At 43.7% G+C, this 19,289-nt stretch overlaps 1 long non-coding RNA gene across 3 annotated transcripts in view; it reads left to right on the top strand.

Moving 5' to 3' along the window:
- LOC125964095 (uncharacterized) overlaps nt 1-19,289 on the top strand; it is a 183,493-nt gene that overhangs the window by 96,601 nt on the left and 67,603 nt on the right. For all 3 annotated transcript variants that reach the window (XR_007476750.1, XR_007476749.1, XR_007476748.1), the window contains exon 2: nt 17,775-17,860. This is a non-coding gene — a long non-coding RNA (uncharacterized LOC125964095). The remainder of the gene's footprint in view (nt 1-17,774; nt 17,861-19,289) is intronic.

The raw sequence follows: 19,289 nt of genomic DNA, 5'->3' as shown, positions 1-19,289 counted from the left end.
TCTTCATTTGCTCACCGAACATCTGCAATCCTATCACTGCTGCATTTATGCCCCTGTACACACGCTTGATTCTCTTTCGGAGACATAGCAATCCATAGGTTTTAAGATACTTACTAGTCAGGTACATTCTTAGGTATTTAATATGGGGTGTTGAGTCCATTTCGTTGAGCAAGGAGTAGCTCTTGTCTATTACATATTTGGCTTAAGGAACTTTATCTGTGCTCATTTCAATCTCTAGTTTTATGCAGCACCCCAACTCATCCTTCCCCTTAAGCAAGCATAAGTTGGTTTTCTAAATTTGAGACCCTGTTCTGTTTTGTAATTCAGTTCCTGTGGAGCCAAGTTTACATTCCGTGTATTAGTGATATCTTATGATGTTTCTTTTTCTGTGTGACTTATTTCAGTTAGAATCATCATACCTGAATCTACTCATTATGCTGCTATGGGCCTGACGACATAGATTTCATTGCTGAGTGATATTGCATTGTATGTAACTACCACAACTTCTTTATCCATTTTTCACTTTCTGCGATATTGAACTTGTACCGTAAACGAGGTTCTTGTAAACAGAGCCGTCCCAAACTTTGGTGTGGCTGTGTCTTTTTTATTTTAATTTCCCTAAGCTATAGGACCATAAGTGGAAGTGCCCTAGGCTCTGTTGCTTTGTTTTTTAGATATTTCAGGAAACACCATACACTTCTCCAGAGTGGCTGTTAGCAATTTACATCCTGCCCATCAGAATAACAAGGCTCCCAGTTCTCCATGGCCTGTCCTGCCTTTCTGGATTTTACACTTTTTTCAGACGGCCCTTTTGACCGGGGCGAAGTGAGACTTCATTGCAGTGCAGATTTCCTTTGCAAGCTTGCTTGGTTGGCCAAAAGGGCGTATGCGTTTTTTCCTGAATATATTCAGGAAAAAACGCATACGCCCTTTTTGGCCAACTGCATCATTTTCGATGTTCTGTCTCTTTTCCTATGCTTTAAATGCAATTCCAGTCTACCTCCTGAAATCGGTTTCCTGCAATTCTGGACCGCTTTCAAGTCCTCTTGGCAGCCTTCCTTCAGTATAGTTTTGGACGATAGCTGTCATTTATAACTCTGTAGGTTTGTGAATTACAGTGCCCCTGAGCTCCTTTCTTCAACTCGCTTTCTTGTGAGCTGGCCGCAACACCGCAAGATTGCTTCAGGCCCTAATCTGGTTCCGGCACGGCACGCTGAGCCTTTGGTTAATTCCTCTTCCTGGTGGGAAATGAGAGTTAAATTTGCCCGTCCACACACCTCCAGCTAGTCTCTCATTGGTTCTGCCTATTCCTGTTCATCTTCCGCAGGAATTGCAAACTGGGCCAAACAGGAGGTTAAAGGCACTGACTCTCCAAGTCGGGAGAGTGTTAGTAAAGCGTATGGAATGTTGCACCCGACTACCAGGGGATGAGAACTGAGACATATTTGAACACATCTCCCGATCACACGGTTGATCATACTCTGGGTTCCACATGCATGTTTTAGCTGAAGGAAGAATCCCTTGAACCTGGAGAGTTGAGACCCGTGGAATGGGTACCATGCAATATGACTTCAAAGGGTCTTCATTTGCTCACCGAACCTCTCCAATCCTATCACTGCTGCGTTTATGCCCCTGTACACACGCTTGATTCTCTTTCGGAGACATAGCAATCCATAGGTTTTAAGATACTTACTAGTCAGGCACATTCTTAGGGGTTTAATATGGGGTGTTGAGTCCATTTCATTGAGCAAGGAGTAGCTCTTGTCTTTTACATATTTGGCTTAAGGAACTTTATCTGTGCTCATTTCAATCTCTGGTTTTATGCAGCACCCCAACTCACCTTTCCCCTTAAGCAAGCATAAGTTGGTTTTCTAAATTTGAGACCCTGTTCTGTTTCGTAATTCACTTCCTGTGGAGCCATGTTTACATTCCGTGTATTAGTGATATCTTATGATGTTTCTTTTTCTGTGTGACTTATTTCAGTTAGAATCATCATACCTGAATCCACTCATTATGCTGCTACGGGCCTGATGACTTAGATTTCATTGCTGAGTGATATTGCAGTGTACGTAAGTACCACAACTTCTTTATCCATTTTTCACTTTCTGCGATATTGAACTTGTACCGTAAACGAGGTTCTTGTAAACAGAGCCTTCCCAAACTTTGGGGTGGCTCTGTCTTTTTGATTTTAATTTCCCTAAGCTATAGGACCATAAGTGGAAGTGCCCTAGGCTCTGTTGCTTTGTTTTTTAGATGTTTCAGGAAACACCGTACACTTCTCCAGAGTGGCTGTTGGCAATTTACATCCCGCCCATCCGCATAACAAGGTTCCCAGTTCTCCATGGCCTGTCCTGCCTTTCTGGATTTTACACTTTTTTCAGATGGCCCTTTTGACCGGGGGGAAGTGAGACTTCATTGCAGTGCAGATTTCCTTTGCAAGCTTGCTTGGTTGGCCAAAAGGGCATATGCGTTTTTTCCTGAATATATTCAGGAAAACACGCATATGCCCTTTTTGGCCAAGTGCATCATTGTCGAGGTTCTGCCTCTTTTCCTATGCTTTAAATGCAATTCCAGTCTACCTCCTGAAATCGGTTTCCTGCAATTCTGGCCCGCTTTCAAATCCTCTTGGCAGCCTTACTTCAGTATATTTTTGGACGATAGCTGTCATTTATAACTCTAGAGGCTTTTGAATTACAGTGCCCCTGAGCTCCTTTCTTCAACTCGGTTTTTTGTGAGCTGGCCGCAACAACGCAGGATTGCTTCAGGCCCTAATCTGGTTCCGGCACAGCATGCTGAGCCTTTGGTTAATTCCTCTTCCTTGTGGGAAATGAGAGTTAAATTTGCCTGTCCAGACACCTCCAGCTAGTCTCTCATTGGTTCTCCCTATTCCTGTTCATCTTCCGCAGGAATTGCAAACTGGGCCAAACAGGAGGTTAAAGGCACTGACTCTCCAAGTCGGGAGAGTGTTAGTAAAGCGTATGGAATCTTGCACCCGAGTACCAGGGGACGAGAACTGAGACATATTTGAACACATCTCCCTATCACACGGTTGATCATACACTGGGTTCCACATGCTTGTTTTAGCTGAAGGAAGAATCCCTTGAACCTGGAGAGTTGAGACCCGTGGAATGGGTACCATGCAATATGACTTCAAAGGGTCTTCATTTGCTCACCGAACCTCTGCAATCCTATCACTGCTGCATTTATGCCTCTATACACACGCTTCATTCTCTTTCGGAGACTTAGCAATCCATAGGTTTTAAGATACTTACTAGTCAGGTACATTCTTAGGGGTTTAATACGGGGTGTTGTGTCCATTTCGTTGAGCAAGGAGTAGCTCTTGTCTATTACATATTTGGCTTAAGGAACTTTATCTGTGCTCATTTCAATCTCTGGTTTTATGCAGCACCCCAACTCATCCTTCCCCTTAAGCAAGCATAAGTTGGTTTTCTAAATTTGAGACCCTGTTCTGTTTTGTAATTCAGTTCCTGTGTAGCCAAGTTTACATTCCGTGTATTAGTGATATCTTATGATGTTTCTTTTTCTGTATGACTTATTTCAGTTAGAATCATCATACCTGAATCCACTCATTATGCTTCTGCGGGCCTGATGACATAGATTTCATTGCTGAGTGATATTGCATTGGACATAAGTACCACGAATTCTTTATCCATTTTTCACTTTCTGCGATATTGAACTTGTACCGTAAACAAGGTTCTTGTAAACAGAGCCGTCCCAAACTTTGGCGTGGCTGTGTCTTTTTGAATTTAATTTCCCTAAGCTATAGGACCATAAGTGGAAGTGCCCTAGGCTCTGTTGCTTTGTTTTTTAGATGTTTCAGGAAACACCATACACTTCTCCCCAGTGCATGTTGGCAATTTACATCCCGCCCATCAGCATAACAAGGCTCCCAGTTCTCCATGGCTTGTCCTGCCTGTCTGGATTTTACACTTTTTTCAGATGGCCCTTTTGACCGGGGGGAAGTGAGACTTCATTGGAGTGCAGATTTCCTTTGCAAGCTTGCTTGGTTGGCCAAAAGGGCGTATGCGTTTTTTCCTGAATATATTCAGGGAAAAACGCATATGCCCTTTTTGGCCAAGTGCATCATTGTCGACGTTCTGCCTCTTTTCCTATGCTTTAAATGCAATTCCAGTCTACCTCCTGAAATCGGTTTCCTGCAATTCTGGCCCGCTTTCAAGTCCTCTTGGCAGCCTTACTTCAGTATATTTTTGGACGATGGCTGTCATTTATAACTCTGCAGGTTTGTGAATTACAGTGCCCCTGAGCTCCTTTATTCAACTCGGTTTTTTGTGAGCTGGCCGCAACACCGCAGGATTGCTTCAGGCCCTAATCTGGTTCCGGCACAGCATGCTGAGCCTTTGGTTAATTCCTCTTCCTGGTGGGAAATGAGAGTTAAGTTTGCCAGTCCAGACACCTCCAGCTAGTCTCTCATTGGTTCTCCCTATTCTTGTTCATCTTCCGCAGGAATTGCAAACTGGGCCAAACAGGAGGTTAAAGGCACTGACTCTCCAAGTCGGGAGAGTGTTAGTAAAGCGTCTGGAATGTTGCACCCGAGTACCAGGGGATGAGAACTGAGACATATTTGAACACGTCTCCTGATCACACGGTTGATCATACTCTGGGTTCCACATGCATGTTTTAGCTGAAGGAAGAAACCCTTGAACCTGGAGAGTTGAGACCCGTGGAATGGGTACCAGGGATTATGACTTCAAAGGGTCTTCATTTGCTCACCGAACGTCTCCAATCCTATCACTACTACGTTTATGCCCCTGTACACATGCTTGATTCTCTTTCGGAGACATAGCAATCCATAGGTTTTAAGATACTTACTAGTCAGGTACATTCTTAGGCGTTTAGTATGGGGTGTTGAGTCCATTTCGTTGAGCAAGGAGTAGCTCTTGTCTATTACATATTTGGCTTAAGGAACTTTATCTGTGCTCATTTCAATCTCTGGTTTTATGCAGCACCCCAACTCACCTTTCCCCTTAAGCAAGCATAAGTTGGTTTTCTAAATTTGAGACCCTGTTCTGTTTTGTAATTCAGTTCCTGTGTAGCCAAGTTTACATTCCATGTATTAGTGATATCTTATGATGTTTCTTTTTCTGTGTGACTTATTTCAGTTAGAATCATCATACCTGAATGTACTCATTATGCTGCTATGGGCCTGATGACATAGATTTCATTGCTGAGTGATATTGCATTGTACGTAAGTACCACAACTTCTTTATCCATTTTTCACTTTCTGCGATATTGAACTTGTACCGTAAACGAGGTTCTTTTAAACAGAGCCGTCCCAAACTTTGGGGTGGCTCTGTCTTTTTGATTTTAATTTCCCTAAGCTATAGGACCATAAGTGGAAGTGCCCTAGGCTCTGTTGCTTTGTTTTTTAGATGTTTCAGGAAACACCATACACTTCTCCAGAGTGGCTGTTGGCAATTTACATCCTGCCCATCAGCATAACAAGGCTCCCAGTTCTCCATGGCCTGTCCTGCCTTTCTGGATTTTACACTTTTTTCAGATGGCCCTTTTGACCGGGGGGAAGTGAGACTTCATTGGAGTGCAGATTTCCTTTTCAAGCTTGCTTGGTTGGCCAAAAAGGGCGTATGCATTTTTTCCTGAATATATTCAGGATAAAACGCATACGCCCTTTTTGGCCAACTGCATCATTTTCGATGTTCTGTCTCTTTTCCTATGCTTTAAATGCAATTCCAGTGTACCTCCTGAAATCGGTTTCCTGCAATTCTGCCCCGCTTTCAAGTCCTCTTGGCAGCCTTCCTTCAGTATAGTTTTGGACGATAGCTGTCATTTATAACTCTGTAGGTTTCTGAATTACAGTGCCCCTGAGCTCCTTTCTTCAACTCGCTTTCTTGTGAGCTGGCCGCAACACCGCAAGATTGCTTCAGGCCCTAATCTGGTTCCGGCACGGCACGCTGAGCCTTTGGCTAATTCCTCTTCCTGGTGGGAAATGAGAGTTAAATTTGCCCGTCCACACACCTCCAGCTAGTCTCTCATTGGTTCTGCCTATTCCTGTTCATCTTCCGCAGGAATTGCACACTGGGCCAAACAGGAGGTTAAAGGCACTGACTCTCCAAGTCGGGAGAGTGTTAGTAAAGCGTATGGAATGTTGCACCCGAGTACCAGGGGACGAGAACTGAGACATATTTGAACACATCTCCCGATCACACGGTTGATCATACTCTGGGTTCCACATGCATGTTTTAGCTGAAGGAAGAATCCCTTGAACCTGGAGAGTTGAGACCCGTGGAATGGGTACCATGCAATATGACTTCAAAGGGTCTTCATTTGCTCACCGAACCTCTCCAATCCTATCACTGCTGCGTTTAAGCCCCTGTACACACGCTTGATTCTCTTTCGGAGACATAGCAATCCATAGGTTTTAAGATACTTACTAGTCAGGTACATTCTTAGGGGTTTAATATGGGGTGTTGAGTCCATTTCGTTGAGCAAGGAGTAGCTCTTGTCTTTTACATATTTGGCTTAAGGAACTTTATCTGTGCTCATTTCAATCTCTGGTTTTATGCAGCACCCCAACTCACCTTTCCCCTTAAGCAAGCATAAGTTGGTTTTCTAAATTTGAGACCCTGTTCTGTTTCGTAATTCACTTCCTGTGGAGCCATGTTTACATTCCGTGTATTAGTGATATCTTATGATGTTTCTTTTTCTGTGTGACTTATTTCAGTTAGAATCATCATACCTGAATCCACTCATTATGCTGCTACGGGCCTGATGACTTAGATTTCATTGCTGAGTGATATTGCATTGTATGTAAGTACCACAACTTCTTTATCCATTTTTCACTTTCTGTGATATTGAACTTGTACTGTAAACGAGGTTCTTGTAAACAGAGCCGTCCCAAACTTTGGGGTGGCTCTGTCTTTTTGATTTTAATTTCCCTAAGCTATAGGACCATAAGTGGAAGTGCCCTAGGCTCTGTTGCTTTGTTTTTTAGATGTTTCAGGAAACACCGTACACTTCTCCAGAGTGGCTGTTGGCAATTTACATCCCGCCCATCAGCATAACAAGGTTCCCAGTTCTCCATGGCCTGTCCTGCCTTTCTGGATTTTACACATTTTTCAGATGGCCCTTTTGACCGGGGGGAAGTGAGACTTCATTGCAGTGCAGATTTCCTTTGCAAGCTTGCTTGGTTGGCCAAAAGGGCGTATGCGTTTTTTCCTGAATATATTCAGGAAAAATCGCATACGCCCTTTTTGGCCAAGTGCATCATTGTCGACGTTCTGCCTCTTTAACTATTCTTTAAATGCAATTCCAGTCTACCTCCTCAAATCGGTTTCCTGCAATTCTGCCCCGCTTTCAAGTCCTCTTGGCAGCCTTACTTCAGTATATTTTTGGACGATAGCTGTCATTTATAACTCTAGGGGTTTTTGAATTACAGTGCCCCTGAGCTCCATTCTTCAACTCGGTTTTTTGTGAGCTGGCCGCAACAAAGCAAGATTGCTTCAGGCCCTAATGTGGTTCCGGGACAGCATGCTGAGCCTTTGGTTAATTCCTCTTCCTGGTGGGAAATGAGAGTTAAATTTGCCCGTCCAGACACCTCCAGCTAGTCTCTCATTGGTTCTCCCTATTCCTGTTCATCTTCCGCAGGAATTGCCAACCCGGCCAAACAGGAGGTTAAAGGCACTGACTCTCCAAGTCGGGAGAGTGTTAGTAAAGCGTATGGAATGTTGCACCCGAGTACCAGGGGACGAGAACTGAGACATATTTGAACACATCTCCCGATCACACAGTTGATCATACACTGGGTTCCACATGCATGTTTTAGCTGAAGGAAGAATCCCTTGAACCTGGAGAGTTGAGACCCGTGGAATGGGTACCATGCAATATGACTTCAAAGGGTCTTCATTTGCTCACCGAACATCTGCAATCCTATCACTGCTGCATTTATGCCCCTGTACACACGCTTGATTCTCTTTCGGAGACATAGCAATCCATAGGTTTTAAGATACTTACTAGTCAGGTACATTCTTAGGTATTTAATATGGGGTGTTGAGTCCATTTCGTTGAGCAAGGAGTAGCTCTTGTCTATTACATATTTGGCTTAAGGAACTTTATCTGTGCTCATTTCAATCTCTGGTTTTATGCAGCACCCCAACTCACCTTTCCCCTTAAGCAAGCATAAGTTAATTTTCTAAATTTGAGACCCTGTTCTGTTTCGTAATTCACTTCCTGTGGAGCCATGTTTACATTCCGTGTATTAGTGATATCTTATGATGTTTCTTTTTCTGTGTGACTTATTTCAGTTAGAATCATCATACCTGAATCCACTCATTATGCTGCTACGGGCCTGATGACTTAGATTTCATTGCTGAGTGATATTGCATTGTACGTAAGTACCACAACTTCTTTATCCATTTTTCACTTTCTGCGATATTGAACTTGTACCGTAAACGAGGTTCTTGTAAACAGAGCCGTCCCAAACTTTGGGGTGGCTGTGTCTTTTTGATTTTAATTTCCCTAAGCTATAGGACCATAAGTGGAAGTGCCCTAGGCTCTGTTGCTTTGTTTTTTAGATGTTTCAGGAAACACCATACACTTCTCCAGAGTGGCTGTTGGCAATTTACATCCCGCCCATCAGCATAACAAGGCTCCCAGTTCTCCATGGCCTGTCCTGCCTTTCTGGATTTTACACTTTTTTCAGATGGCCTTTTTGACGGGGGGATGTGAGACTTAATTGCAGTGCAGATTTCATTTGCAAGCTTGCTTGGTTGGCCAAAAGGGCGTATGCGTTTTTTCCTGAATATATTCAGGAAAAAACGCATACGCCCTTTTTGGCCAAGTGCATCATTGTCGACGTTCTGCCTCTTTTCCTATGCTTTAAATGCAATTCCAGTCTACCTCCTGAAATCGGTTTCCTGCAATTCTGCCCCGCTTTCAAGTCCTCTTGGCAGCCTTACTTCAGTATATTTTTGGACGATAGCTGTCATTTATAACTCGGCAGGTTTGTGAATTACAGTGCCCCTGAGCTCCTTTCTTCAACTCGCATTCTTGTGAGCTGGCCGCAACACCGCAGGATTGCTTCAGCCCCTAATCTGGTTCCGGCACGGCATGCTGATCCTTTGGTTAATTCCTCTTCCTGGTGGGAAATGAGAGTTAAATTTGCCCGTCCACACACCTCCAGCTAGTCTCTCATTGGTTCTCCCTATTCCTGTTCATCTTCCGCAGGAATTGCAAACTGGGCCAAACAGGAGGTTAAAGGCACTGACTCTCCAAGTCGGGAGAGTGTTAGTAAAGCGTATGGAATGTTGCACCCGAGTACCAGGGGACGAGAACTGAGACATATTTGAACACATCTCCCGATCACACGGTTGATCATACACTGGGTTCCACATGCATGTTTTAGCTGAAGGAAGAATCCCTTGAACCTGGAGAGTTGAGACCCGTGGAATGGGTACCATGCAATATGACTTCAAAGGGTCTTCATTTGCTCACCGAACCTCTGCAATCCTATCACTGCTGCATTTATGCCCCTGTACACACGCTTGATTCTCTTTCGGAGACATAGCAATCCATAGGTTTTAAGATACTTACTAGTCAGGTACATTCTTAGGTATTTAATATGGGGTGTTGAGTCCATTTCGTTGAGCAAGGAGTAGCTCTTGTCTATTACATATTTGGCTTAAGGAACTTTATCTGTTCTCATTTCAATCTCTGGTTTTATGCAGCACCCCAACTCATCCTTCCCCTTAAGCAAGCATAAGTTGGTTTTCTAAATTTGAGACCCTGTTCTGTTTTGTAATTCAGTTCCTGTGTAGCCAAGTTTACATTCCGTGTATTAGTGATATCTTATGATGTTTCTTTTTCTGTGTGACTTATTTCAGTTAGAATCATCATACCTGAATGTACTCATTATGCTGCTATGGGCCTGATGACATAGATTTCATTGCTGAGTGATATTGCATTGTACGTAAGTACCACAACTTCTTTATCCATTTTTCACTTTCTGCGATATTGAACTTGTACCGTAAACGAGGTTCTTGTAAACAGAGCCGTCCCAAACTTTGGGGTGGCTCTGTCTTTTTGATTTTAATTTCCCTAAGCTATAGGACCATAAGTGGAAGTGCCCTAGGCTCTGTTGCTTTGTTTTTTAGATGTTTCAGGAAACACCGTACACTTCTCCAGAGTGGCTGTTGGCAATTTACATCCCGCCCATCAGCATAACAAGGCTCCCAGTTCTCCATGGCCTGTCCTGCCTTTCTGGATTTTACACTTTTTTCAGATGGCCCTTTTGACCGGGGGGAAGTGAGACTTCATTGCAGTGCAGATTTCCTTTGCAAGCTTGCTTGGTTGGCCAAAAGGGCGTATGCTTTTTTTCCTGAATATATTCAGGAAAAAACGCATACGCCCTTTTTGGCCAATTGCATCATTTTCGATGCTCTGTCTCTTTTCCTATGCTTTAAATGCAATTCCAGTCTACCTCCTGAAATCGGTTTCCTGCAATTCTGGACCGCTTTCAAGTCCTCTTGGCAGCCTTCCTTCAGTATAGTTTTGGACGATAGCTGTCATTTATAACTCTGTAGGTTTGTGAATTACAGTGCCCCTGAGCTCCATTCTTCAACTCGGTTTTTTGTGAGCTGGCCGCAACAAAGCAAGATTGCTTCAGGCCCTAATCTGGTTCCGGGACAGCATGCTGAGCCTTTGGTTAATTCCTCTTCCTGGTGGGAAATGAGAGTTAAATTTGCCCGTCCAGACACCTCCAGCTAGTCTCTCATTGGTTCTCCCTATTCCTGTTCATCTTCCGCAGGAATTGCAAACCCGGCCAAACAGGAGGTTAAAGGCACTGACTCTCTAAGTCGGGAGAGTGTTAGTAAAGCGTATGGAATGTTGCACCCGAGTACCAGGGGACGAGAACTGAGACATATTTGAACACATCTCCCGATCACACGGTTGATCATACACTGGGTTCCACATGAATGTTTTAGCTGAAGGAAGAATCCCTTGAACCTGGAGAGTTGAGACCCGTGGAATGGGTACCATGCAATATGACTTCAAAGGGTCTTCATTTGCTCACCGAACATCTGCAATCCTATCACTGCTGCATTTATGCCCCTGTACACACGCTTGATTCTCTTTCGGAGACATAGCAATCCATAGGTTTTAAGATACTTACTAGTCAGGTACATTCTTAGGTATTTAATATGGGGTGTTGAGTCCATTTCGTTGAGCAAGGAGTAGCTCTTGTCTATTACATATTTGGCTTAAGGGACTTTATCTGTGCTCATTTCAATCTCTAGTTTTATGCAGCACCCCAACTCATCCTTCCCCTTAAGCAAGCATAAGTTGGTTTTCTAAATTTGAGACCCTGTTCTGTTTTGTAATTCAGTTCCTGTGGAGCCAAGTTTACATTCCGTGTATTAGTGATATCTTATGATGTTTCTTTTTCTGTGTGACTTATTTCAGTTAGAATCATCATACCTGAATCTACTCATTATGCTGCTATGGGCCTGACGACATAGATTTCATTGCTGAGTGATATTGCATTGTATGTAACTACCACAACTTCTTTATCCATTTTTCACTTTCTGCGATATTGAACTTGTACCGTAAACGAGGTTCTTGTAAACAGAGCCGTCCCAAACTTTGGTGTGGCTGTGTCTTTTTTATTTTAATTTCCCTAAGCTATAGGACCATAAGTGGAAGTGCCCTAGGCTCTGTTGCTTTGTTTTTTAGATATTTCAGGAAACACCATACACTTCTCCAGAGTGGCTGTTAGCAATTTACATCCTGCCCATCAGAATAACAAGGCTCCCAGTTCTCCATGGCTTGTCCTGCCTTTCTGGATTTTACACTTTTTTCAGACGGCCCTTTTGACCGGGGCGAAGTGAGACTTCATTGCAGTGCAGATTTCCTTTGCAAGCTTGCTTGGTTGGCCAAAAGGGCGTATGCGTTTTTTCCTGAATATATTCAGGAAAAAACGCATACGCCCTTTTTGGCCAACTGCATCATTTTCGATGTTCTGTCTCTTTTCCTATGCTTTAAATGCAATTCCAGTCTACCTCCTGAAATCGGTTTCCTGCAATTCTGGACCGCTTTCAAGTCCTCTTGGCAGCCTTCCTTCAGTATAGTTTTGGACGATAGCTGTCATTTATAACTCTGTAGGTTTGTGAATTACAGTGCCCCTGAGCTCCTTTCTTCAACTCGCTTTCTTGTGAGCTGGCCGCAACACCGCAAGATTGCTTCAGGCCCTAATCTGGTTCCGGCACGGCACGCTGAGCCTTTGGTTAATTCCTCTTCCTGGTGGGAAATGAGAGTTAAATTTGCCCGTCCACACACCTCCAGCTAGTCTCTCATTGGTTCTGCCTATTCCTGTTCATCTTCCGCAGGAATTGCAAACTGGGCCAAACAGGAGGTTAAAGGCACTGACTCTCCAAGTCGGGAGAGTGTTAGTAAAGCGTATGGAATGTTGCACCCGACTACCAGGGGATGAGAACTGAGACATATTTGAACACATCTCCCGATCACACGGTTGATCATACTCTGGGTTCCACATGCATGTTTTAGCTGAAGGAAGAATCCCTTGAACCTGGAGAGTTGAGACCCGTGGAATGGGTACCATGCAATATGACTTCAAAGGGTCTTCATTTGCTCACCGAACCTCTCCAATCCTATCACTGCTGCGTTTATGCCCCTGTACACACGCTTGATTCTCTTTCGGAGACATAGCAATCCATAGGTTTTAAGATACTTACTAGTCAGGCACATTCTTAGGGGTTTAATATGGGGTGTTGAGTCCATTTCATTGAGCAAGGAGTAGCTCTTGTCTTTTACATATTTGGCTTAAGGAACTTTATCTGTGCTCATTTCAATCTCTGGTTTTATGCAGCACCCCAACTCACCTTTCCCCTTAAGCAAGCATAAGTTGGTTTTCTAAATTTGAGACCCTGTTCTGTTTCGTAATTCACTTCCTGTGGAGCCATGTTTACATTCCGTGTATTAGTGATATCTTATGATGTTTCTTTTTCTGTGTGACTTATTTCAGTTAGAATCATCATACCTGAATCCACTCATTATGCTGCTACGGGCCTGATGACTTAGATTTCATTGCTGAGTGATATTGCAGTGTACGTAAGTACCACAACTTCTTTATCCATTTTTCACTTTCTGCGATATTGAACTTGTACCGTAAACGAGGTTCTTGTAAACAGAGCCTTCCCAAACTTTGGGGTGGCTCTGTCTTTTTGATTTTAATTTCCCTAAGCTATAGGACCATAAGTGTAAGTGCCCTAGGCTCTGTTGCTTTGTTTTTTAGATGTTTCAGGAAACACCGTACACTTCTCCAGAGTGGCTGTTGGCAATTTACATCCCGCCCATCCGCATAACAAGGTTCCCAGTTCTCCATGGCCTGTCCTGCCTTTCTGGATTTTACACTTTTTTCAGATGGCCCTTTTGACCGGGGGGAAGTGAGACTTCATTGCAGTGCAGATTTCCTTTGCAAGCTTGCTTGGTTGGCCAAAAGGGCATATGCGTTTTTTCCTGAATATATTCAGGAAAACACGCATATGCCCTTTTTGGCCAAGTGCATCATTGTCGAGGTTCTGCCTCTTTTCCTATGCTTTAAATGCAATTCCAGTCTACCTCCTGAAATCGGTTTCCTGCAATTCTGGCCCGCTTTCAAATCCTCTTGGCAGCCTTACTTCAGTATATTTTTGGACGATAGCTGTCATTTATAACTCTAGAGGCTTTTGAATTACAGTGCCCCTGAGCTCCTTTCTTCAACTCGGTTTTTTGTGAGCTGGCCGCAACAACGCAGGATTGCTTCAGGCCCTAATCTGGTTCCGGCACAGCATGCTGAGCCTTTGGTTAATTCCTCTTCCTTGTGGGAAATGAGAGTTAAATTTGCCTGTCCAGACACCTCCAGCTAGTCTCTCATTGGTTCTCCCTATTCCTGTTCATCTTCCGCAGGAATTGCAAACTGGGCCAAACAGGAGGTTAAAGGCACTGACTCTCCAAGTCGGGAGAGTGTTAGTAAAGCGTATGGAATCTTGCACCCGAGTACCAGGGGACGAGAACTGAGACATATTTGAACACATCTCCCTATCACACGGTTGATCATACACTGGGTTCCACATGCTTGTTTTAGCTGAAGGAAGAATCCCTTGAACCTGGAGAGTTGAGACCCGTGGAATGGGTACCATGCAATATGACTTCAAAGGGTCTTCATTTGCTCACCGAACCTCTGCAATCCTATCACTGCTGCATTTATGCCTCTATACACACGCTTCATTCTCTTTCGGAGACTTAGCAATCCATAGGTTTTAAGATACTTACTAGTCAGGTACATTCTTAGGGGTTTAATACGGGGTATTGAGTCCATTTCGTTGAGCAAGGAGTAGCTCTTGTCTATTACATATTTGGCTTAAGGAACTTTATCTGTGCTCATTTCAATCTCTGGTTTTATGCAGCACCCCAACTCATCCTTCCCCTTAAGCAAGCATAAGTTGGTTTTCTAAATTTGAGACCCTGTTCTGTTTTGTAATTCAGTTCCTGTGTAGCCAAGTTTACATTCCGTGTATTAGTGATATCTTATGATGTTTCTTTTTCTGTATGACTTATTTCAGTTAGAATCATCATACCTGAATCCACTCATTATGCTTCTGCGGGCCTGATGACATAGATTTCATTGCTGAGTGATATTGCATTGGACATAAGTACCACGAATTCTTTATCCATTTTTCACTTTCTGCGATATTGAACTTGTACCGTAAACAAGGTTCTTGTAAACAGAGCCGTCCCAAACTTTGGCGTGGCTGTGTCTTTTTGAATTTAATTTCCCTAAGCTATAGGACCATAAGTGGAAGTGCCCTAGGCTCTGTTGCTTTGTTTTTTAGATGTTTCAGGAAACACCATACACTTCTCCCCAGTGCATGTTGGCAATTTACATCCCGCCCATCAGCATAACAAGGCTCCCAGTTCTCCATGGCTTGTCCTGCCTGTCTGGATTTTACACTTTTTTCAGATGGCCCTTTTGACCGGGGGGAAGTGAGACTTCATTGGAGTGCAGATTTCCTTTGCAAGCTTGCTTGGTTGGCCAAAAGGGCGTATGCGTTTTTTCCTGAATATATTCAGGGAAAAACGCATATGCCCTTTTTGGCCAAGTGCATCATTGTCGACGTTCTGCCTCTTTTCCTATGCTTTAAATGCAATTCCAGTCTACCTCCTGAAATCGGTTTCCTGCAATTCTGGCCCGCTTTCAAGTCCTCTTGGCAGCCTTACTTCAGTATATTTTTGGACGATGGCTGTCATTTATAACTCTGCAGGTTTGTGAATTACAGTGCCCCTGAGCTCTTTTATTCAACTCGGTTTTTTGTGAGCTGGCCGCAACACCGCAGGATTGCTTCAGGCCCTAATCTGGTTCCGGCACAGCATGCTGAGCCTTTGGTTAATTCCTCTTCCTGGTGGGAAATGAGAGTTAAGTTTGCCAGTCCAGACACCTCCAGCTAGTCTCTCATTGGTTCTCCCTATTCTTGTTCATCTTCCGCAGGAATTGCAAACTGGGCCAAACAGGAGGTTAAAGGCACTGACTCTCCAAGTCGGGAGAGTGTTAGTAAAGCGTCTGGAATGTTGCACCCGAGTACCAGGGGATGAGAACTGAGACATATTTGAACACGTCTCCTGATCACACGGTTGATCATACTCTGGGTTCCACATGCATGTTTTAGCTGAAGGAAGAAACCCTTGAACCTGGAGAGTTGAGACCCGTGGAATGGGTACCAGGGATTATGACTTCAAAGGGTCTTCATTTGCTCACCGAACGTCTCCAATCCTATCACTACTACGTTTATGCCCCTGTACACATGCTTGATTCTCTTTCGGAGACATAGCAATCCATAGGTTTTAAGATACTTACTAGTCAGGTACATTCTTAGGCGTTTAGTATGGGGTGTTGAGTCCATTTCGTTGAGCAAGGAGTAGCTCTTGTCTATTACATATTTGGCTTAAGGAACTTTATCTGTGCTCATTTCAATCTCTGGTTTTATGCAGCACCCCAACTCACCTTTCCCCTTAAGCAAGCATAAGTTGGTTTTCTAAATTTGAGACCCTGTTCTGTTTTGTAATTCAGTTCCTGTGTAGCCAAGTTTACATTCCGTGTATTAGTGATATCTTATGATGTTTCTTTTTCTGTGTGACTTATTTCAGTTAGAATCATCATACCTGAATGTACTCATTATGCTGCTATGGGCCTGATGACATAGATTTCATTGCTGAGTGATATTGCATTGTACGTAAGTACCACAACTTCTTTATCCATTTTTCACTTTCTGCGATATTGAACTTGTACCGTAAACGAGGTTCTTTTAAACAGAGCCGTCCCAAACTTTGGGGTGGCTCTGTCTTTTTGATTTTAATTTCCCTAAGCTATAGGACCATAAGTGGAAGTGCCCTAGGCTCTGTTGCTTTGTTTTTTAGATGTTTCAGGAAACACCATACACTTCTCCAGAGTGGCTGTTGGCAATTTACATCCTGCCCATCAGCATAACAAGGCTCCCAGTTCTCCATGGCCTGTCCTGCCTTTCTGGATTTTACACTTTTTTCAGATGGCCCTTTTGACCGGGGGGAAGTGAGACTTCATTGGAGTGCAGATTTCCTTTTCAAGCTTGCTTGGTTGGCCAAAAAGGGCGTATGCATTTTTTCCTGAATATATTCAGGATAAAACGCATACGCCCTTTTTGGCCAACTGCATCATTTTCGATGTTCTGTCTCTTTTCCTATGCTTTAAATGCAATTCCAGTGTACCTCCTGAAATCGGTTTCCTGCAATTCTGCCCCGCTTTCAAGTCCTCTTGGCAGCCTTCCTTCAGTATAGTTTTGGACGATAGCTGTCATTTATAACTCTGTAGGTTTCTGAATTACAGTGCCCCTGAGCTCCTTTCTTCAACTCGCTTTCTTGTGAGCTGGCCGCAACACCGCAGGATTGCTTCAGGCCCTAATCTGGTTCCGGCACGGCACGCTGAGCCTTTGGTTAATTCCTCTTCCTGGTGGGAAATGAGAGTTAAATTTGCCCGTCCACACACCTCCAGCTAGTCTCTCATTGGTTCTCCCTATTCCTGTTCATCTTCCGCAGGAATTGCAAACTGGGCCAAACAGGAGGTTAAAGGCACTGACTCTCCAAGTCGGGAGAGTGTTAGTAAAGCGTATGGAATGTTGCACCCGAGTACCAGGGGACGAGAACTGAGACATATTTGAACACATCTCCCGATCACACGGTTGATCATACTCTGGGTTCCACATGCATGTTTTAGCTGAAGGAAGAATCCCTTGAACCTGGAGAGTTGAGACCCGTGGAATGGGTACCATGCAATATGACTTCAAAGGGTCTTCATTTGCTCACCGAACCTCTCCAATCCTATCACTGCTGCGTTTATGCCCCTGTACACACGCTTGATGCTCCTTCAGAGACATAGCAATCCATAGGTTTTAAGATACTTACTAGTCAGGCACATTCTTAGGGGTTTAATATGGGGTGTTGAGTCCATTTCATTGAGCAAGGAGTAGCTCTTGTCTTTTACATATTTGGCTTAAGGAACTTTATCTGTGCTCATTTCAATCTCTGGTTTTATGCAGCACCCCAACTCACCTTTCCCCTTAAGCAAGCATAAGTTGGTTTTCTAAATTTGAGACCGTGTTCTGTTTCGTAATTCACTTCCTGTGGAGCCATGTTTACATTCCGTGTATTAGTGATATCTTATGATGTTTCTTTTTCTGTGTGACTTATTTCAGTTAGAATCATCATACCTGAATCCACTCATTATGCAGCTACGGGCCTGATGACTTAGATTTCATTGCTGAGTGATACTGCATTGTACGTAAGTACCACAACTTCTTTATCCATTTTTCACTTTCTGCGATATTGAACTTGTACCGTAAACGAGGTTCTTGTAAACAGAGCCTTCCCAAACTTTGGGGTGGCTCTGTCTTTTTGATTTTAATTTCCCTAAGCTATAGGACCATAAGTGGAAGTGCCCTAGGCTCTGTTGCTTTGTTTTTTAGATGTTTCAGGAAACACCTTACACTTCTCCAGAGTGGCTGTTGGCAATTTACATCCCGCCCATCAGCATAACAAGGTTCCCAGTTCTCCATGGCCTGTCCTGCCTTTCTGGATTTTACACTTTTTTCAGATGGCCCTTTTGACCGGGGGGAAGTGAGACTTCATTGCAGTGCAGATTTCCTTTGCAAGCTTGCTTGGTTGGCCAAAAGGGCGTATGCGTTTTTCCCGGAATATATTCAGGGAAAAACGCATATGCCCTTTTTGGCCAAGTGCATCATTGTCGACGTTCTGCCTCTTTTCCTATGCTTTAAATGCAATTCCAGTCTACCTCCTGAAATCGGTTTCCTGCAATTCTGGCCCGCTTTCAAGTCCTCTTGGCAGCCTTACTTCAGTATATTTTTGGACGATGGCTGTCATTTATAACTCTGCAGGTTTGTGAATTACAGTGCCCCTGAGCTCCTTTATTCAACTCGGTTTTTTGTGAGCTGGCCGCAACACCGCAGGATTGCTTCAGGCCCTAATCTGGTTCCGGCACAGCATGCTGAGCCTTTGGTTAATTCCTCTTCCTGGTGGGAAATGAGAGTTAAGTTTGCCCGTCCAGACACCTCCAGCTAGTCTCTCATTGGTTCTCCCTATTCTTGTTCATCTTCCGCAGGAATTGCAAACTGGGCCAAACAGGAGGTTAAAGGCACTGACTCTCCAAGTCGTGAGAGTGTTAGTAAAGCGTCTGGAACGTTGCACCCGAGTACCAGGGGATGAGAACTGAGACATATTTGACCACGTCTCCTGATCACACGGTTGATCATACTCTGGGTTCCACATGCATGTTTTAGCTGAAGGAAGAAACCCTTGAACCTGGAGAGTTGAGACCTGTGGAATGGGTACCATGCAATATGACTTCAAAGGGTCTTCATTTGCTCACCGAACCTCTGCAATCCTATCACTGCTGCATTTATGCCCCTGTACACACGCTTGATTCTCTTTCGGAGACATAGCAATCCATAGGTTTTAAGTTACTTACTAGTCAGGTACATTCTTAGGTATTTAATATGGGGTGTTGAGTCCATTTCGTTGAGCAAGGAGTAGCTCTTGTCTATTACATATTTGGCTTAAGGAATTTTATCTGTGCTCATTTCAATCTCTGGTTTTATGCAGCACCCCAACTCATCCTTCCCCTTAAGCAAGCATAAGTTGGTTTTCTAAATTTGAGACCCTGTTCTGTTTCGTAATTCACTTCCTGTGTAGCC

The sequence above is a fragment of the Orcinus orca genome, chromosome 3, assembly GCF_937001465.1.
Source record: "Orcinus orca chromosome 3, mOrcOrc1.1, whole genome shotgun sequence".
Lineage (NCBI taxonomy): Eukaryota > Metazoa > Chordata > Mammalia > Artiodactyla > Delphinidae > Orcinus > Orcinus orca.
This window is presented reverse-complemented; position numbering and strand designations above follow the sequence as displayed.